The following is a 22,942-nucleotide window of genomic DNA, read 5'->3' on the forward strand; positions in this document are numbered from 1 at the left end:
TAGGGGAATTCACTCAGGAACCGGTGATAATAAATTGTGGCTCATCCAGCATATGGCTATTACATCTTCAATGTTTGATGATTAACAGATTTTGGGAAAGAAATCATAGGAAAACCAACCAATCTATCTATGCCTTAAGGAAGGATAGCATTGGAACATGATGTTTTGGAAGGGCAGAGACAACACAGTGTGGAGCTGGAGGAACACAGTGAGCCAGGCAGCATCAGCTGAAGAAGGGTCCTGACCCGAAATGTCAACTTTCCTGCTCCTCTGATGCTGCCTGGCTTGCTGTGTACATCCACCTCCACGTTGTGTTATCTCTGACTCCAGCATCAGCATTTCCTACTATCTCTTTGGAAAGGCAACTTTTTTTGCTCTCACAAAGATGTAAAAGGCCAAAGGGAGGGGTCCAAGTGGAGGAAAAGTGGTGAAGATGGGTGAAGGGGCCGGTGGGATTGGGAGAGGACTCTTGTCCAAAGAAACAGGCCCAGGGGTGGAGATGAAGGAAGGAGGGTTCAACATCATGTTGTAGCCAAACTTCATTGAGGCAGTGTCGCAGAGGGATAAAACAGAGGCCTTTGTTGAGCACAGAATGTTCAGCTTCTGAGAGAAGACGCTCATAAGGGATAATAAACACACAACAGCAGATGGAGTTGGGAGAAGAGATTGCGTCAGAGGGAAGGGCAGGACAGGAAGGTTCAGAGGGGTGTGGGTGAGTTGTTGCATCTTGTGTTCCTTAAGATGCGTTCTGAGAAGGGTCACTCCACCCAAAACGTTAACTCTGGTTTCTCTCCACAGATACTGCCAAGCATGCTGAGTTTCTCCAGCAATTCCCATCTTTGTTTCTTCCAGAATGATCCCGACTGAGAGGCTCAGTGATATCTTTATGGTAACCTACAGACCAATTACTTCCTATGAACACTTCCCCTCTCCACGATCATCCCTTTGGCAACATAACTCACATGGGTCTTGATCGATTAAGACATTAGTTATCCACTACGCTCCCAACTCTTTGAAATGACTCCACAGAAGCTGGTATCCCATAACCAAGTCACCCGATATTTACACATGGAGCATTTTTGACATTGATCCAGCTCCCTCAGAGCCAGCTCTCAGAGTGAACAGAACTTCTGACACTCCTGTTTATATCTGTCAGCCAGGGTTGATGATTGGACCAGGCCAACAGCCCCAGTCAGTGAACTTATATTGTAGGTCTACCCGGTTGACCTTGTTACAATCACTACAATCTTGAAATTAGATAAACAGCTAAAAATACAATCATTTACAAAACCTAATATTCCAAACACCTTCTTTAGACTTTGAAGATTAACATTGAATATATTGTCAGTACACATGCTTTGGTCATGGTGAACATGTTTAAAGAAAATATTCCTAATCAAACTGCTCATTGAAGTTATTAGACACCTCTGAAGCTAGTGGGACTTGAGCCCAGACCTCCTGCTCTAGAAGTAGGGACATTATCTCCGCGCCACAAGAGGGCCCAAGGTTACCATGTATCACCGATACTGGGAACTGCAGATGCTGGAGAATCCAAGATAACAAAGTGTGGAGCTGGATGAACACAGCAGGCCAAGCAGCATCTCAGGAGCACAAAAGCTGACACTTCGGGCCTAGACCCTTCATCAAACCGTTTTCTGACGAAGGGTCTAGGCCCGAAACGTCAGCTTTTGTGCTCCTAGGATGCTGCTGGGCCTCCTGTGTTCATCCAGCTCCACACTTTGTTATCTTACAATGTATCACCACTTCTTTGCAGTAAGGGAACTCTGAAAACCCATTTAACCTTTAATGCCAAAATATGTGGGCAGCAGAATATAGAACAGAAAAGCTTTCAATTCCTCCAGTTTACTTTAAACGAAAGACATAATCCCAAAAAATGGATGTTATAAAATTTCACAAACAAACTGGACCCCTGACAGGCTAATAGACAGTGACTATGAGTCAAAATCTCCTTAATCATAGCATCGTGTGAAAACCAGATCAATAGAATCCAAACTAATAGGACAGGTCTTTTTCATTGAGCAGCTCCTATGTTGCCTTAACAATGTTGAGAGTTAATAATTAAGGGATAAGACAGAATGGTTATGTATTGGATTAGCACAGGACCCACAGAAAATATTCTCTGTAACAATGAATGATATTTCTTTAGCAAACTGGTATTTGAATGTATAAGCCAGCAGCGTGTTAAACATGAGGTGCCATTCTCATGGGGTAGCATGTTGGAAACAAGCCCTGCTATTCCTGGAGTCTTTACGATAAAGATTCTTTCTAAGTATGCAAAATTCCCTAACTTACATGTCATTTTAGAGCAGGTTGATAGAAAGCATGGCTTTTGTATCTAACAAGAACTACTACTTACCACAAATTTGTTCTAGCTACAGGTAAACAAGAACTGTTATCATAGAACTCTAGTTGTTAAAGCTCCCACCTTCTTACGAACACCCCCTGCACAAACATACAGACAGGCAAATAAGAAATTGGTGTTTTTGTTGAGGAAATGACTGGGAAAGTAGTTCAACAAACCCTGTCAACAGGATTCACTGAGGTGATCCTTTTGCTGGTAGGGACTTGCTGTTCCTCACCTCTTGCTTCTCCAGCCACTTCATGTGCTTGTAGGAGAACACAGAGAGGAGTGTTCACAACTCACAAGGTATCTGATTTATCATCTGATATTTCTCTCATAGTCACAGTGGATCAATCCAGATCAATGTCTGACATTTCTGTAGCAGTCATCCTTATATTCTTGTTTCTCTAGCTAAACACTTCTCTACTAAATGGGTTGGCTTCTTACAATTATAACACTGTTTTCCCCACACGGGATATACATGTTTTTTCAGTGCTGACCTTGTAATATTTGCCACTTGTTCTCAAGCTTGGGTTCTCTGTCACAACCTTTTGCAGAAACTAGTTTTTTTTTCTCCTCATTGTTGCACTTGTAAAGTCTAGACTCCCTTTTAACATAGTGGACAGATTGAACCCACGTTATAGATGAACGTGGCTATTCTCCCATACAGGTGCTGTAGCTGTTAGATTACAAGTTCAGAGCTTCTGCACTTTTTCAAGAGTCAGACTGTCTTCATTTAGCAGTCATGCTGCCTTGGTAGGTTCTCTTGTGCCTCAGATTAGTCTCTCTTTACTTGGTGGCCATGATGTGGAGCTGCTGGTGTTGGACAAGGGTGAACAAGATCAGAAACCACACAGGACCAGGTTATAGCCCAACAGGTCTGTTTAAAATCACAAACTTTTGGGCACTGCTCCCTTAACTGATGAAGGAGGACTGGTCCGAAATATTGTAATTTTAAATAAACCTGTTGGACTATAACCTGGTGTTGAATGATATATGCTTTTAATTGAGCAGATTCACAAGCTGCTATGAGCTGAGTTCATAATGTTACACATTGATCAATAGATTCTTTAATCTCCTTGCTCCATAATATTGAACACATATTTTCATATATAACACTCATTTGTGACTTAAAACCTTTAACATTCCTGCCATATGTTTTTTCCACCCTTCAGAGATAAGAAGGCAAAATATATTGTGAAACAGTCTTCCCACCATCTTCCATCCACCTCACCCTCACCTCACCCTCCCTCCCTATTTATTTCAGAGCCCCCTTCCCCTCCCCCATTTCTGAAGAGGAGTCTCGGCCTGAAACATCAGCTTTCCTGCTCCCCTGAAGCTGCTTGTCCTGCTGTGTTTATCCAGCGCTACACCTTGTTATCTATGACTTGCACTGGTGCTGGTTTGCTCAACAAATTTGCTTGTATTTCATAATTTTGCCATTCCTGATGGAAGAACTTGAAATTTTGCTTCATCTTCCCTGTATTTGATGAAGAGCGGGGGGCAAGGGGTGAGGTGGCAGCCATTTTTAATCCTTTTTTTAAACAGTGGCTTACTTCATCGCTCTTCTTTTTAAAAATTAATTCTACTGTCAGCTCAGAAGTCTGCACTTACCTGCAACTCCCTGTCAGGAGCTGTGCTTTCTTACAGCACTACAACACTCATCAGTGCCTCTCAAAACATGGCTAGGGTGTGCAACTCTGCAGTGTGTTCAAAACTAGGACTTTATTGGAGTGAAGCCAAGATATCTACCTACAGCATGTGCCTCACAGGAGAGGTCACATAATAACAGCAAGCTAGGAAGGACACTGTAGATGACTGCATTGCAAACCAAACTTAGCATCTAATGAATCAGCGTAAAAAGCAAACAGCCTACAGAATCTACTTAAACAGAACCGTTCTGAGTTACGTGAACTAAACTATATCAATGACTCCTGAAAGTAAAATGATGGTTCCTTAAAAATGCAGTTCGCCAATGTGAATTAATTAATTCTTCAGCAAAAACCAGTCAGCAGTGGCAAGTTAAAAAGAATGCAAATTATGTGCATAAATCAAACCCTCTCCTTTACAGCAGTGCAATAATCTACTTTCTGACTGGGGACATCTGTGGCTTAATACACTGCCATCAAAAGCATTCAAATTACTTCTTCACCATGGACTTGTCTTACTTTGCTGCAGTTTGGTTTGGACAGAGGGAGAGAGATCAAGGCGATGGAATAAATTAATAAAGCAAAGGCATAGATGGAAAGGTAACAAATTGGGAATAGGTTACAGGGCATGTATTCTGAGGTCATTATTTCACTCTCCTTACATTTACTGTACAGTAATGATTTGGATAAGGATATCTTAAGTGAAACCTCACAAGCTGTGTGTGGCACCAATGTGGGAGGCAATAATCAAGGAAAGTGCAACCAGATTCAGAAGGAGTTGACCTCAGGCAAATCGGTGGCAGATGTAATTCAGTCTGGTCAATGTAAAATAATTACTACAGGAACTGGAAAGCAAAAGACAGAGTTTGTGTGAACTGGGACTGCAGTGCAAACATGCTGATCACAAAGACCATCTCAGAGGGAGAACTGATAGATCTAGGAAAACTATCAGCACAGTGCTTAGCAACAATAAAACAAAAGGAATAGGTTGCATTGTGCTTTTTCCCTGTTGCTATCAGACTTATAAATGGACCTGTCATACAATAGAGTAGATCTTTCTCTGCGCCTTCTCTGTAGCTGTAACACTATATTCTGCATTCTATTCTATTACCCTGATGCACTCACGTGTGGTATGATTTGTATGGTTAGCATGGAAATCTATGCTTTTCACTGTATCTCGGTACTTGTAATAATAATAAAATCAAATCATATCAAAATATTTTGCAACCAGTCTAAGTACTTTGTAGGTATAGTGGTTGTTGTGACGTAAGAACACAGAAGCCAATGTGTGCATAGCGAGATCTCACAAGTAACATGTGACAAAGATCAGATGATCTATTTTTGTGGTGTTGTTTGAGGGATAGCTGTTGTTCAAGACACTGGGGTAACACCCTTGTTCTTCTTTGAAGTGGTGTCGCTGGATTGCCTTTGTCTGTCTGACGCAGGAGATGGGGTCTCGGTTTAGCAGCTTATTTTACAAAGTGGCATCTACAAAAGTGCAGCTGTCCCCCAGTACTGCATGGAAGTGTCATTCTTTGGGATTCTTCAAAATTAATATTTGTGATTAAAGCAGATTATGAGCAAGTTCTTCTCTCAAAGGGTGGATGGAGCATAGCTTGCTTTGTCACAATCACAAGACAAAGACCACAGATTCATTGAAAGAAAATATGCATAAATATTGAAGGAGAATTTGATAGACACCAATAGTAGTTTTGGTGATAGAGGGAAAGCTGGTCAGTCCCACCACCTGTAAAGCATAGATACACCAACTCTGACAGACAGTGGGGCTGAAAAGTCATCACTTGAAATTGTGATGAAAATAAATAACTACAGCCATGAAATGGCCAATTCATCAATATTGACAGCAACATATCTCTCAGTTAGAACTCTCGGGTTCAATCTGATTACTTCAAGCAGGTTGTTGGTGAATTGTTTTATTTCATTGACACAACAAAGGTTGATAGCATTTTAGTAAAGGTTGTATTTTGTTCACAGAATTACAATTTACTGTCATACCAAGATGTAAAATCTCCAATACAACGCTCTCTAAATGATATAAGCAGCTTCCTTCTCAGTGGACTTTTTTCCTTCCCTTTAGAATCTATTGGACACAAATTACAAAACAGCAAAATGATGATATTGAAACGCCTTTTTCTCCATTGTTTTGGCAGGATGTTTACTTACTCAAAGCAAAGAGGCAAACACACTTGCTGAAATAGCTGTGAGTTCATTCCATGTTCATTGACTTATATCCAGTGGGTTATTCAAAAGAAATTCTTTTTTAATGAGAAGGTCTGTAAGCCACACTGCATTCATGAGAGCTTAGGATTTCAGTTGTGAACAATGGAATATTTTTGAGATCAATGTCAAGTACTCCAGGCTAAAACATAGTCAAGGCCAGCTACAACGTGGAGCTTCCTCTGCCAAGGTGCAGCAATTCACACTAACGCCACGCTCTGCGATAGCATCCCTACTTTACCAAGCTAACATTCCCATTTACTGCAAGAGTATTGCTGTGAGCTGGCCAAATCTGACTGTCACACTGCTACTAATTCATGCAAGATATAATCAAGTCAACACTGTCGCCTCGCATTCACCAAAAACAGCTAAGAAAAGGCCATTCTTGTTTCACATTGACTTCTAACTGCTGCAGCATTGAGTTTTAGCACTTTGAGGGGAATGATGTCCTTCTGCTTGACTCTGTCACTTTATACCATTTATTTAACATAATATGACATCCTAAAAATAGCATATAACACTGATCCACTCAAGGGAGCAGATCAAAGAGGCAGGTTTTAGAAACTTAAAGTCAGACATGGGTGTCTCTGGCATTTGTTGTCCATCTCCAATTGCCCAAAGGACAGTTAGAAGTCAACCACGTTACGTGTGGGTCTGGGAACAGCAGATTTCCTTTCTTAAAGAACATTCAGTGTAAATCTGGAATGAAGAGCCTAATGATGGCCATGAATCCAGGGTCGGTAGAAGACCTAGAAGGACTTTTGTGAATCATGATAATCAGCAATGGATTCATGGCTATTAGACTATTAATTCCAGTTTTTGCAGTAAAGTCAGACTCCACCAGCTGCCCTGACAGGATTTGAAGCTGGGTCCCCAGAGTATTAGCTGAGTTTTTGGACTAATAGGCCAGAGATAATACCTCTAGGACAATGCCTACTCTACCTTTAAAGAGCAAAGCGAGGTAGAGAGCAGAAAGGTGTAGACAGGGAATTTCAGAGCTTAAGGCCCAGGGAGCTTTGGACATAGCAGCCAGTGATGGAATGATTAAAATATAAAAGGAATGGCCAAAGGACCAAGATTAGAAGAACATAGAAATCTCCACCTAATGTGGCCTACAATTACTTCATTGATTTTGTAAATATTTCAGGAAGATCTATTCTGTTGTAGTGCTAACTTTATATGACTGAAGTTTCTTCCAGAATATTACTGTCAGAAAATGCGTTGCCTTTGCTTTTGCTGTTGGGGTACAATTTCACATCTCTTACATCCCGCAGATGTACGGAATCATGCTGGGTTTACCCAACCATAACTTTCATTTTCATACAACATTTTTTCTCCAGTTCTTCAGAAAGCACCACCTTAGGATACTTCTTAATTTCTGTGTTCAATGCGAGTGGTTGACTTTGAATAATAAGAAGCTAGTGGTAAAAATACTCTTTCAATTTTTGATTTCCATCATCAACATCTAAATACCTGGCGCCTTCATGGGCTGAAACATATATATCGCTCAACTAAAATAGCGGCAGCAATCAGCTGCTCAGAGGCTGACTTAGCTCCAAATAAAGACTGTCTAAAAATAGAATACTCGCAGTGTGGAAACAGGCCATTCAGCCCAACAAGTCCACACCAACCTTCCAAAGAGCATCTCACACAGATCCAGCTCCCTACCCTTTCCCTGCAGTTGTACATTCGCCATGGCTAACCCACATAATCTACACAGCCCTGGACATTACAGGCAGTTTAGCACGGCCAATCCACCTAACCTGCACATCTTTGGGCTATGGGAGGAAACTGGTGCACCCGATGGAAAAGTGTACCAACACAGGGAGAATGTGCAAACTCCCCGCAGACAGTCGCCCGAGGGTGGAATCAAACTTGAGTCCCCGTTGCTGTGTGGCAGCAGTGCTAACCACTGAGCCAACATGCCACTCAAATAAACATTTTGAAAAAGGCACTGAGATAGATATCTCTACTCCCTGCTTGATTTCAACTTTAATGGGTGAGTTTTGCATATTAGAGATGACAGAGTCATCTGAAAATGATTCATCCTCAAAACAACAAGGCCAGACACAGGAATACACAAATGAGCAGTATTCCAAGCATTTGTAGGGCAGCAGAGACAAAGATAGATTTGTAACCGGAACTGAAGAAGCCTGGCTGTTGCTCTTTGTTTTCTTTCACTCCCTCTCTCTGTACAAAACCCAGTAATAACACAAATTGGAGAAACATTTGTTCGCAAAGAACTGAAATATGTCTACAATATTCACTACTGCTGATGATTAACTTAACAGCTGTGGTGTCAGGTTAAATCTGAACATCTGAACGACACTCTAAAGAGTCCTTTTATCTTCAGCTTTGTGGATGGCTGCCTCTCCTTTTAAAACTGCATTATCATGCCTGTGTATCTGTTTGATGTTACTATGAAGATCAGCAGGTAATAAAATTGCTCTTCCATTCGCTCAAGAAAATCTTGTAATTACCTCCTTATTTGAGTCAACTGAACTAACAAGCTTCGTATTTTCTCTAGCGTGAGGCAGAGCTTTATAGAACATAGAATATAGAACATAGAACAGAACAGCACAGTACAGGCCCTTCGGCCCACGATGTTGTGCCGAACTATAAGCTCCATCTAACCTCCACCGCTACCTTATACCATCATCCATATGCTTATCTAACAGCCTCCCAAATGCCCCTAATGAGGCTGGCTCCACTACCCTCTCCGACAATGCATTCCACGGCCCAACCACTCTCTGAATGAAGAACCTACCTCTGACGTCTTCACGATATCTACTTCCTTTCACTTTAAAACTATCCCCCCTCGTAACAAAGAAACAAAGAAACAAAGAAACCTACAGCACAGGAACAGGCCCTTCAGCCCTCCAAGCCTGCGCCAATCAAGATCCACTGTCTCACCTGTCATCTATTTTCTAACAGCCTGTGTCCATTTGCTCCCTGCCCATCCATGTACCTGTCCAAATATATCTTAAAAGACGCTAACGTGTCTGCGTCTACCACCTCCGCTGGCAATGCGTTCCAGGCGCCCACCACCCTCTGTGTAAAGAACTTTCCACGCATATCTCCCCTAAACTTTCCTCCTCTCACTTTGAACTCATGACCCCTAGTAATTGAGTCCCCCACTCTGGGGGAAAAAGCTTTTTGCTATCCACCCTGTCTATACCCCTCATGATTTTGTAGACTTCAATCAGGTCCCCCCTCAATCTCCGTCTTTCTAACGAAAATAATCCTAATCTATTCAACCTCTCTTCATAGCTAGCACCCTCCATATCAGGCAACATCCTGGTGAACCTCCTCTGCACCCTCTCCAAAGCATCCACACCCTTTTGGTAATGTGGTGACCAGAACTGTACACAGTACTCCAAATGTGGCCGAACCAAAGTCCTATACAACTGCAACATGACCTGCCAACTCTTGTACTCAATACACCGCCCAATGAGGGTGAATAAAACTGGGTGAATAAATGCTACCTCCACCCTAGGAAAAGTCTCTGGCTGTCTACTCTATCTATACCTCTGTTTATGTGATACCTCTGTACTAAAAGGAATGTTAGAATCTTAATACATTTGCATATAAGATTTGGAATGTCGTGTAAGGTAGTACAGAATGTTGGTGTGGCCACTTCTGGATTACTGCATTCAGTTCTGGTCACCTGGTTCTACGAAGGATATGGTTAAACTGGAGAGGGTTCAGAAGAGATTCACCAGGGTGTTGCCAGAAGTGGATGGTTTGAGTTAACAAGAGAGGCTGCATAGGCTGGGACATTTTTCTCTGGAGCACAGGAGGTTGAGGGGTGACCTTGTAGAGGTTTACAGAATAATAAGGGGCATGGATAAGGTGAATGGCAGTTGCCTTTTCCATAGGGTGGGGATTTCAAGACTGGGGGTGTATTTTTAAGATGAGAAGAAAATGATTCAAAAAAGACATGAGGGGCAACTTATTTTTACACAGGGAGTGGTTCATGTGTAGAGTTCACTTCCAGAGGAAATGGTGAATGCCATAACATTTAAAGTACATGAATAAGAATTGTTTGGAGGGATATGGGCCAAACGCAGGCAGATGGGACTAGTTTAGTTTGGGATTACAGTCAGCATGGACTGGTTGGGCCGAAGGGTCTGAGCCCATGCTGTATGACCCTATCGTTGTTGCAACGAACTGGGTGAATTTAAAAGAAGGGTTCTCAACTCCAACTGGTTGTAACAGAAATAATCCCAATATCTTCAGACCACTCAATGTTGAGGCATGTGTCAGGGCCCTACAGACCCTGCGGCTACCCAAATTCTCACAATTTTCTGGAAAAGCCATAACATTTGCAGCAATCAAGAGTGGCAACTTTGGCTTCTTTTCCTAGTTGACCAACTGGAGGGCACACACCATAGCCCCAGGGCCAGTTGCAGTAGTCCTAACTCTGTTCACTTCACTCAGATGTCAAACTGGTCACCTTCCTCATCTTTCTGCCGCTCAATGTTTGACAGTCACAAACTGCTGATATTGCCATCTCAAAGGCAAAGAGCTGTTTCAGCTTGACGAAGAAATTGCCCAGATAGAAGTAATTTGCTTTTTTTCCCCCACCAGTGTCAAATTGAAGGGTTTTAGAAGTCAGTCAATGCACAGTTTCAGAGAAACACACCGAGTGTTGGCAAGCGGAGTGCTATCATGAATCTCCACACCTGATCTGCTTGACACGCAATATGCTGGATTTGATTGTTCTGCATGGGTTGTGCTCTTTCCTGGGAACAATCAGTCAAATTATCTCTCACACAAGGTCAATCTCACACTGGCAAAAGAGACAGATGGCCAGGCAGTATTGAAGGCCACTTAAATGGGACAGAGGTGGACAACAAAATGGGTCATCGCCCATAAGTGAGAGGAAAATAGAAAAGAATCAGTCTCACAAGCTGCTTTCTAAACTGCACTCTCCACCATCCCTTTGATGAAAGACTTTTCTTCAAAATGTATTGCAGATCCAAAGCTTTCCACTAACACACACTATGAATGGAGAGGCCTGTGATATGTCTGAGCAGATAACTCTTAGAAGGCAGGGTATGAATTCTGTCTGTATGTGAAGGTGTGATAAGCCAGTAATGAGCAAGCTGCTATTCCACCAAGGTCCTGAACTCTGAAAAGATTGCACGTATAATTTATAAATAAGGGATCTGACTACTTTATCTCCCGATTCGATGGCATAAGCTACAGTCCCTGCTTTGGCATTTCAACAATGCCTGAGTGAAATGAAAACGGGTTTCACAATCTGCTTTATTCTGCCACTGCTTTCCAACAAATGGAATTTCAGTTGACTTTTCTAGATTTATGAAGACAAGTTTTTCTTAAAAAAGCCATCTCCTAAGGAAATCGCTGCAATAACTCTCTTGCCAGTGTAGGCTCTCCCCCCATCTCCATCAGATATACAAACAATCTCTGGCCTCATTGTAAATAGAAGATTGGGGGCTGGATCAAAATGGTGATTGGATCTCTATCCTATGATTTGAGATTAGAATTTGAAAATTTAGGACCATAACAAGTGTAGCTATTAGTACTGTTAAAAGCATGCTGGATTCTGGTTTGCTTTCATGTAGAAGAGAATCTCTGATCACACTCACAAAGGGAGACTGTAGCTACTATAGGTGAACTGTGAATGACTGTGATCTTTTCAATAGCTTTGAAGAGTTTAAACTGAAGCTTCTATACAGACAAGCTCTTCAAAGCTACTAATCATCTGGGTCCATTTTTATTCAATGAGCATTTCCTGTTAGAATTAACAATGTCAACCTGATTTATTCGAGGGTTTCTCATACTAGTTTAAGCCGAAGGAGGGTGGGTTATCACAGCACGGGCAGCCTGCAGTGTATCCCACCAAAAGGCAGGCCTATTTCAAGAGCAGTATCATAGAATTCCTGCATTGTCGAAGCAGGCCGTTCGGCCCATCAAATCCACACCACCCCTCCAAAGAGCATCCCACTCCCCTACCCTATCCCTGTAACCCTACATTTCCTATGGCTAATCCACCAGACCTGCACATCCCAGGACACTACGGGAAGTTTAGTAATGCTGCACTCTGGGAGAGTTTTGAACGACCCAGACAATGAAGGTGAGAGTGCCCAGGAAGAGAAGGAGGAAATGAAAAGGAATAAAATATAAGTGAACGTAAGCTTAAATATATTGAAGAAGTGAAGAAAAAATTTGTATCAATGTAATCTCCACCTTCATGCCCTTAGCATGCCAGAGGGAAACAAATAGTAAAACTGGCAGGTGAGATATACAAGATAATAAAGTGTGAGGCTGGATGAACACAGCAGGCCAAGCAGCATCTCAGGAGCACAAAAGCTGACGTTTCGGGCCTAGACCCTTCATCAGAGAGGGGGATGGGGAGAGGATTCTGGAATAAATAGGGAGAGAGGGGGAGGCGGACCGAAGATGGAGAGAAAAGAAGATAGGTGGAGAGGAGAGTATAGGTGGGGAGGTAGGGAGGGGATAGGTCAGTCCAGGGAAGACGGACAGGTCAAGGAGGTGGGATGAGGTTAGTAGGTAGGAAATGGAGTTGCGGCTTGGGGTGGGAGGAAGGGATGGGTGAGAGGAAGAACAGCTTAGGGAAGCGGAGACAGGCTGGGCTGGTTTTGGGATGCAGTTGGGGGAGGGGACGAGCTGGGCTGGTTGTGTGATGCAGTGGGGGAAGGGACGAACTGGGCTGGTTCAGGGATGCGGTGGGGGAAGGGGAGATTTTGAAGCTTGTGAAGTCCACATTGATACCATATGGCTGCAGGGTTCCCAAGCGGAATATGAGTTGCTGTTCCTGCAACCTTCGGATGGCATCATTGTGGCACTGCAGGAGGCCCATGATGGACATGTCGTCTGAGGAATGGGAGGGGGAGTTAAAATGGTTCACGACTGGAAGGTGCAGTTGTTTGTTGCGAACCGAGCGGAGGTGTTCTGCAAGCGGTCCCCAAGCCTCCGCTTGGTTTCCCCAGTGTAGAAGAAGCCACACTGGGTGCAATGGATACAGTATACCACATTGGCAGATGTGCAGGTGAACATCTGCTTAATATGGAAAGTCATCTTAGGAACTGGAATGGGGGTGAGGGAGGAGGTGTGGGGGCAGGTGTAGCACTTCCTGCGGTTGCAGGGGAAGGTGCCGGGTGTGGTGGGGTTGGAGGGGAGTGTGGAGCGGACAAGGGAGTCACGGAGAGAGTGGTCTCTCTGGAAGGCAGACAAGGGTGGGGATGGAAAAATGCCTTAGGTGGTGGGGTTAGATTGTAGATGGCGGAAGTGTCGGAGGATGATGCTTTGTATCCAGAGGTTGGTGGGGTGGTGTGTGAGAACGAGGGGGATCCTCTTTGGGCGGTTGTGGCGGGGGCGGGGTGTGAGGGATGTGTTGCAGGAAATGCAGGAGACACGGTCAAGGGCATTCTCGACCACTGCGGGGGTAGAAGGTTGCGGTCCTTGAAGAACGTGGACATCTGGGATGTGTGGGAGTGGAATGCCTCATCGCGGGAGCAGATGCAACGGAGGTGGAGGAATTGGGAATAGGGGATGGAATTTTTGCAGGACGGTGGGTGGGAGGAGGTGTATTCTAGGTAGCTGTGGGAGTCGGTGGGCTTGAAATGGGCATCAGTTTCTAGCTGGTTACCTGAGATGGAGACTGAGAGGTCCAGGAAGGTGAGGGATGTGCTGGAGGTGGCCCAGGTGAACTGAAGGTTGGGGTGGAAGGTGTTGGTGAAGTGTATGAATTGTTCGCGCTCCTCTGGGGAGCAGGTGAGATATACAAGTCCAATTTGTCTTCTTAACTTCCAAATGGTGATAAGTACATCCACCTCACAGTATTATATGAACTGTTATGTCTTTCTTTCTCTCTGGGGAAAGTAGCATTTTTTGCCCAATGTATTACTTTTAAACTGTAGCCATTATATTGTAAATACAGTGGGTCCACACAACTGCGACAGCTAACAAGTTAATCCCTTTCTCTGATAACCAACCAGTTAAATCCCTTCCTCTAGCAGCACTGTTTGGTGCTGCCTGGCCTGGCCTCATATCTTTCCCTTACGTGTGCAGAGAAAGGGGAGGGGGTGCCCAAGCAGGCAGCTGACACAATGCAGCATGTGGGGCAAACCCACTGACGTCACACTGCCATATGAATGAATGACCTGACTCCTGTCTGAGTCTGAGAGACTGTAATGCTGAAATTACACAATAAAAGACATTCAAAGATTTGCCTCATGAAAATCATGTTATCCTGAGAATAGAACACACGGACATGGTGGTAAATGAAGCCATTACGTTCAAGTGTCAGGATAGAGTCTGTGGAGAAATAACAGCTTGAGTCATCATGACAACACTGAAAGAGGCCATTCAGCCCATCAAGTCTATCAGGCTTTCTGGAGAGCAATATATTTTCAGTATATTTTCTGAAGAAGAGTCCAGGCCCGAACCGTCAGCCTTCCTGCCGCTCTGATGCTGCTTGGCCTACCATGTTCATCCAGCTCCACACCTCGTTATCACATCCTTCGATATCCTTTGTTTATTCATTTGTGGGATGAGGGTGTCAATGTCTAGGGTAACATTAATTGCCCATCTCTAATTACCCAGAGGGCGGTTAAGAGTAAACCACATTGTTGTAGGCCTGGAGTCACATATCGGCACACTAGGTAAGGACGGTAGCTATCTCTCCCTCAAGGACATCGGTGAGCCAAGTGGATTTTTCCAACAATCAGCAATGCTTTCATGGTCATCATCAGACTCTCGTTTCCAGATTATTATAGAGTTCATATTCCACTACGTGCCATATTCTCGTGGTCCTGTGAGGTTATATTGCTCAAGTTCCAGTTGCCTTCAGCAATTATTAATCATCTCTGCTTTCACCTTTCCCATAAGCAGCACATTCCAGGTCAATCCTTGTCTGCCTCTGTGTAAAACTGTTTTTCCTCACAGTTCCTATAGAAACAATTCGAAGTAAATTGAGAGCCACATGTATCACATTGAGAGTGTAAACAGTCTGGAAAGTGTCCCTACTTGAAGCCAGAGCTGCCTTTTGTTGGAGGGAGGCTTGATGGGCCCTGACAAACACTGAGAACACTGGAGAAACTCAGCAGGTCCTGCAGCAGCTGTGGAGGGAGATGAGTCTGGTGTGATTCTTACAGTTACAGAGTCACAGAGTCCTACAGCATGAAAACAGAACCTTCAGCCCTACCAGTCCATGCCCAACATAACCTGAAACTAAACTGGCCCAACCGACCCCGTACCCCTCGAAAACCTTGCTATTCATGTAGTTACCTAGATGCAACAGCTTGAAAGTTGGTATTCTTGTATTGGTCCTGAGGAGCTTAGCCAAAGGCTGACACCATGAGAAAACACTCACTTCGTCTTTAGCCTAACACTCTCCCAACTGAGCTATTTCAGCTGGTGTCTTCTGCAGATTTTGCGAAGGAGGGATATGTGGGCCAGGGGGCTGTGAGATGTGGAGCTGGAGGAGCAAAGATCTCTGAAGGAGATAAGGTCAGTGATAATCCTGGAAACAGCAGCTTAATCTTTCATCATGGAGGTCATGATGCGGGGGAGACAGGAGCAAGTGCCTGAGTTTTGGCTCTCATACTGTACAGGGAGGGGTGAGCACACCAGACAACACTCTCATCTCTCCTCATCGGCAGGTTTGATAACAAGATCGGGGTTGGACCTGAGGGAACAAACATTCTGAAGCCCAGTTCTGAAGAAAAGTCAGACATATATACATGGGCACCCACATCCACATACACACACCCCCACACACAGACACACATACCCACAGACACACACCCACATACACACACCCCCACACACAGACACACATACCCACATACACACAGACACACACACCCACATACACACACCCCCACACACAGACACACATACCCACATACACACAGACACACACACCCACATACACACACCCCCACACACAGACACACATACCCACATACACACACCCCCACACTAATACAAGCAGACACAAACATCCACATACACACACCCCCACACACAGACAAGGACACCCACTTACACACCATTATTTATCTTCTTTGCTTCCACCTTTCCAGTAAGTAGCACATTCCAGACCAATCCTTGTCTGTCTGTGTGTAAAACTGTTTTTCCTTGCAGTTCCTATAGAAACAATTTGAAGTAAACTGAGTGCCACATGTATCACATGTCTCTATCCACAGCTACTGCGAGACCTGCAGAGGTTCTCCAGCATTCAGTGGGTTTGTTTCAGATTTCCAGCATCTGCAGGATTTTGCTTTGACTTAAGGGCTGACCTGAGCAGGATTGCCATTGGCCACGAGCAGACATTGTTATATGGAAACAAGGAACAAAATACACAGGAAATGGAAAACCCAAGGCATTGCTGAAAGTTTGAAACGTGAAGTGTTAACATTGTGGGGAATTCTCCTCTTTCTGAGCGTAGAAGGAACAGTGTTGAGAAGAAAATGTAACTACTGGCTCTTCTCACCATCTCAAGAGTTAGATGCATGATGACAATGTCTGTTGAGGACTTTCTCAGTGTGTCATCAATTAAGACCCCTAACAGGTCAGTTAATGCTATCTCCTCCATTACCTGCCTTCCCAACTGCCGATCAGGGAGCTGGGTCAATCGGAGGCATGGAGGGGTGTGTGTGTGTGTGTGTGTGTGTGTGTGTGTGTGTGTGTGTGTGCGTGTGTAGGGGTGTGTGTGTGCGTGTGTAGGGGTGTGTGTGCGTGTGTAGGGGTGTGTGTATGTGGATGTGGGTATCTGTGTGTATGTGTGTGAGGGTGTGTGTAAGTGGGTATCCGTGTCTGTGTGTGGGGGTGTGTGTATGTGGGTGTGTGTGTCTGTGTGTGTGTCTTCTTGTATTAGTGTCGGGTGTGTGTATGTGGTTGTGGGTGCCTGTGTGTATGTGTGTGGGAGTGTGTGTATGTGGGTGTCAGTGTCTGTGTGTGCGGGTGTGTATATGTGGGTGTGTATGTCTGTGTGAGGGATGTGTGTATTTGGGTGTGTGTGTCTGTGTGTGGGGGTGTGTGTATGTGGGTGTGTGTCTTTGTGCGTATGTGTGTGTGTGGATGTGTGTGTCTGTGTGTGGAGGTGTGTGTATGTGTGTATGTGGGTGTGTATGTCTGTGTGTGGGGTGTGTGTATTTGGGTGTGTGTGTCTGTGTGTGGGGGTGTGTGTATGTGGGTGTGTGTCTTTGTGTGTATGTGTGTGTATGTGGGTGTCAGTGTCTGTGTGTGGGGGTATGTATATGTGTGTATGTGGGTGTCAGTGTCTGTGTGTGGGGTGTGTGTATTTGGGTGTGTGGGTGTGTATGTCTGTGTGTGGGGTGTGTGTATTTGGGTGTGTGTGTCTGTGTGTGGGGGTGTGTGTCTTTGTGCGTATGTGTCCGTGTGTGGGGGTGTGTGTCTTTGTGTGTATGTGTGTGTGTGCGTGTGTGTCTTTGTGTGTATGTGTGTGTGTGCGTGTGGGGTGTGTTTATGTGGTTGTGTATGTCTGTGTGTATGTGTGTGGAGGTGTGTGTATGTGAATGTGTGTGTCTGTATGTGTGTGGGTTTGTGTGTATGTGGGTGTGTGTGTCTGTTTGTATGTGTGTGAGGCTGTGTACATGTGGATATCTGTGTCACTGTGTATGTGTGTAGGGATGTGTGTAAGTGGGTGTGTGTGTCTGTGTGTATTAGTGTGGGGGTTTGTGCATGTGGGTGTGTGTGTATGTGTGTGGAGGTGTGTGTATGTGGGTGTCTGTGTCTCTGTGTGTATGTGTGTGGAAGTGTGTGTGTCTGTGTGTGGGGTGTGTGTGTGGGTGGGTGTGTCTGTGTGGGTGTGTGTGTGTGTGTGTGTGTGTGTTGGGGTGTGTCTATGTGGGTGTGCGTGTCTGTGTGTGTGGTGGAGGTAATTTCTCCTCATTTCTGTTTTGAATCTGCTACCCCTTACTCTGCAAAAATGAGCTCTCATTCTAGATTTCCTCCACAAGAAGAAAGGTTCTATGTCCAATGTTTTCTCTGGTTATAATAAAGAACCCACATTGGAGCTCTTAAAGAGGAAGGAGAATAGTAGGAATTATTGAAAGTGAGAAGGATGTGACATTTCATTGTCACACATACTTATTGTGTTTGACGATTAGACGGCGGGGAAATCTCAAATAGTTTACATTTTAACAAGTAGATTTGCACAATATCAAAGAAAAGTCATTCAATAAATTTTCAAAATTTAACATATTTAGAAAACAAAGTCCCATTTCCCCAGGAAAGTAAATATTGTGTCTTTATATCAGGCACAGAAGACAGGCATTAACATTATGGAAAGTAAATATGTTTCGTTATATGTATATCTTCAGTCAATACCTCTTTAATAGAGGTGCTGATTGTATCATTACTATATCATAACTTGCGGATATATGGTTCTCAGGTTCCATCTTAACAGGGGTCACTCGAAGCATGACAATCTGATAGAAATGTATAATCAATTATCAATCAAGGGGGAGGCACGGTGGCTCAGTGGTTAGCACTGCAGCCTCATGGCACCAGGGACCCAGGTTCCATTCCAGCCTTGGGCAACTGTCTGTGTGGAGTTTGCACATTCTCCCCGTGTCTGCATGAGTTTCCTCCCACAGTCCAAAGATGTGCAGGTTTGGTGGATTGGCTATGCTAAATTGCCCGTAGTGTTGGGCTATAGGGGGATGGGTCTGGGTGCGATGCTTCAAGGGGCGGTGTGGACTTGTTGGGCCGAAGGGCCTGTTTCCACACTGAAGGGAATCTAATTACTTTACAGTTAGCCCAGGAGGAGCAGCCTGTGAATATAATATTGGCATGTATTTCTGAGCAGCAATGAATTTCTGCCGTGTCTTTCAATACGAAACAAGCTACACCTTGGTTTCTTATGTTAAAACATATAACATAAGCAGTGCTGCATCAGGTATGAGTGCCCTGCTGTGACAAAATGTACAACATTAAATGTTTTAATTAACATGATGCTATCCCACTGCAGCTGCTTGCCTTCACATGTCGATATTCGTTTTTTAAGCTGCTTGGTGAATTTTTTGATACTACCAATCAACTTTTATCCTTTTTCCACATTGGATGCAAACAGGGGAAAACAGTTTCTGAATTCATTTTGAGCAGAGAGCACATGACAACACAATGAGCAATTTCCAGCTCAGGCTAGATTTGTTCCTGGTATTTGATATTAATAAGACAGTAGTGTGAGATTCACTGCATGACTTGAAAATCAATAAATCTGCAGGGAGGATAAAACAGATGCGCAGCACTTAGAAAAACAACAACTGAGGTTTGTGAGCCATTGATATTCAAATTCAGAGAGCTATCGTACAGTGACAATCTAATACATTGGAGAGGAGGTAAATGGTATTCTCTTACTGAAGATGGTGATCAACAGCTAGACAGTTTTCTGCAGGAGGTGAGCTGTTTGAGGCTAAGAACTTCTAAAAACAACTGGATAATTTAATAGAGAAACAGAGGGAGAGAAGAGGATAAGATGAAATCTCTTACATTGAGTGCTCTCAGCTGCGCAGCCACTGCTCAAGGCAGACAGGTCAAAAGAATTCAACTCACAGCTGACGCTCTGATTAATCATGCAGAAAGTCCTGTTCGAATGGAAACTATTTTGTGATATAGCTGAAGTGATGAAGGCTGGTATTATTACAACATTTAAAAGGCATCTAGATGGGTATATGAATAGGAAGGGTTTGGAAGGATATGGGCCAAATACTAGCAAATGGGACTAAACTAACTTAGGATGTCTGGTCAACATGGATAAGTTAGGCCGAAGGGTCTGTTTCCGTACTGTACAACTCTATGACTCTATGATTCTATGTACAAGTTACAGAAACAATATCTATGTTAAATAAATAATATGCACGTTTAAAAGTGGATTAATATTAGTAAGATTAAGTTAAATACATGGTAGCTTTGACATAAATGCTATGATTATGTTCATTTTCTACGTGGCATGTTGTGATACTTAACCCAGAATGATTTCAGGAAATACAGTGTGGAGCTGGAGGAAGACAGCAGGTCAGGCAACATCAGAGGAGCAGGAAAGTCGACGTTTTGTGTTTATATCTTTCATCAGGACTGGGATGAACATACAGCTCCGCACTGTATTGTCTCTGTCTGCAGTTCCTGCTATCTCCAATGATTTCAGGAATGTGAGTTCAGCACTTTGTAACGACACTCTGCATCTGCATCTGGCACTCTGATGATACAATGATATAGTTCCAGATGGGATAGTCAATCTCTCAGGTGAGAAGGGTAAAACTGATGCCCCTTCTCTATTCTCCCATCTCTTCCTTTGATCGCAACATGGTAAATGTGCAAATGGTTTCTTCCCCTGAGAGTACCTTGCCCATAGATGAGTTGAATTGATATTTTAAAAGGAACTAATTTAACCAGGCTTTCTCAAGTTAGCAAAAGGTGTGATTGTTAGTTACTAAATCTGGGAAGTTATAATGCTACAACACACAGATTAAAAATGAGAAGTGAATCAAAAAGGATCTGACAGTGAAGAGTAGATAGTGGAACATTGATAGTTGAACAGTAAATTTCAGATTTGTGCCTTTCCAGGTTAGTTGAAATCTTTTTGAGCTGATTCCTTTTGCATTTTAATTGTTTTAAACTCATTTCCATGTATATTTGAAAAGAGAAAATTAATTACGTCCCTTGCCCAATTGTAGTCTTTATATACCATCATAATCGTGTACTCACAGGGGAGTACGATTCAGTTAGCAGTGCATTTACATTTTTAACATTTCTTTGGCGCCTCTTTGGGTGTAAAATTCCAAGGTCTCTCCATTGACAGCCACTGAGTTTACATCACCAATTGTTAGCTTGGTGGAGCAGTATCCTTTTAAAAAAACGCATGTTGGAATTAAAATTTTGACATACCCACAGGAAATCAATGATTATTATCTACTGTCATGACACTTCTCTTGCATAACAAATGAAATGAGATCTATTCAGGTTTCATTACATATGAGAGAAAAACAAATAAATACACAATACAACAGATTTGTGTAAATATTCATTCCTCTAGTTATGGTCAATTATACCACTTCAGTTCTAAATGTATTTCTCTAGATTCTTGATAGGACAGCTACAGTTACCATTGGTTTCCTTGCAATGTGGGTGATTTTAAGTTGTACAATTAAAGAAACAAACTCTGTTGAATTAACTTGGAATTTTGGGCCTTAAACTCTGTCACAAGAGTTAACAAGTTGTGGTCAATATGGGTTGTGATTTCTACGCACTGTTATGGAGAAAACCAACCCTTTCTATTCTAGTGATAATGGGAACTGCAGATGCTGGAGAATTCCAAGATAATAAAGTGTGAAGCTGGATGAACACAGCAGGCCAAGCAGCATCTCAGGAGCACAAAAGCTGACGTTTCGGGCCTAGACCCTTCATCAGAAAAGGGGGATGGGGAGAGGGTTCTGGAATAAATAGGGAGAGAGCGGGAGGCAGACCGAAGATGGAGAGAAAAGAAGATAGGTGGAGAGAAGAGTATAGATTAAGAAGAAAGACCAGACCCTGACTTTTTCATATTTTATGGGTAAGTGTAAAGCGTTGTGTTCCAGGTATAATTCAATTGGTCTAACTACAAGGCTTGAAACAAAACACACTTTATTCATATACCATAATTAAAATACAAGCAAAATAAAAAGAAAAGAAAAGAATTGGCTTAACTGTAACTTGATCGAAATGCATAACAAAATAATATATATGTTAACTACTGTTAACCAATTGTTTCAATATAGTAACATCCCATAAACACATCCTTAGCAAAGGCAAATTCAGTAAATTAGATTGTCTCACAGGCAACTTGAACAGCAGGAAGAGAACCCCTGCTCTCTGTAACAGAGGGAGGAATAAGAACTTTCATATCCACCTTTAAGAATCCAGCAACTGCTACTGAAATCCAAAGCTAAAAGAAAATCCTGGGTCAGTAGGAGCTTGACTCCACTTATTCAAGCTGCTTCTGCTGTACTCACTTTAGTAAAAACCCAAAGCCTCTCAACCTGTTTCCTTTAGTGGCTTAGGAGCTGACTGCTCACACTTCTGTCTCAACTTTTCTTTGTAAAACAAAAGCCAGGACAAAAATACACTTCATAAAGTCCTAGTATTGTCACAGTGCCCATTTCAGACATACATCTCAGAGTATTTGAAAGCCAACAATAAAGCAAGCATTTCCTCATGTACTGTGGAATACTATTTCTGATGGTTGTTTAATATTTTGGAGATGTGCTTGCTGTAGAAAGGTTGCCTGCACTTCAAAACCTGTTTGGCATTTCTCAGACCATGCTATTATTGCTTTATTCTATAAATGGTCTCTCAGTGGCACAGCAGCTACATTGAAGTTTACGGCGAATTTTTTAGACGAGGCCACGTATTCCCAAGGACTTTGTGATTTCCCGCTTTGTTGAGGAAATGGGGAACTGTGGTAAATGCTTATATTATTACACCTCTAAGAAGTACTCATCCTGGATCCACTAGATTGCTCACTTCAATCTTAGCGAACTTGCTCTTTGCCAGATTGAGAACTGGGTCAGCTAGCTGCATTTTCTGGGAACAAAAAGGGGTTTCCACTTGTTGAAAGTGCAGTTACAAAGTGAGCCACCATTGGGTGGGGATCCAAACAGACTTAGCCTTCCTGCCCCTCAGGGGAACGGCACAA

The sequence above is a fragment of the Stegostoma tigrinum genome, chromosome 37, assembly GCF_030684315.1.
Source record: "Stegostoma tigrinum isolate sSteTig4 chromosome 37, sSteTig4.hap1, whole genome shotgun sequence".
In the NCBI taxonomy this organism is placed as follows: domain Eukaryota; kingdom Metazoa; phylum Chordata; class Chondrichthyes; order Orectolobiformes; family Stegostomatidae; genus Stegostoma; species Stegostoma tigrinum.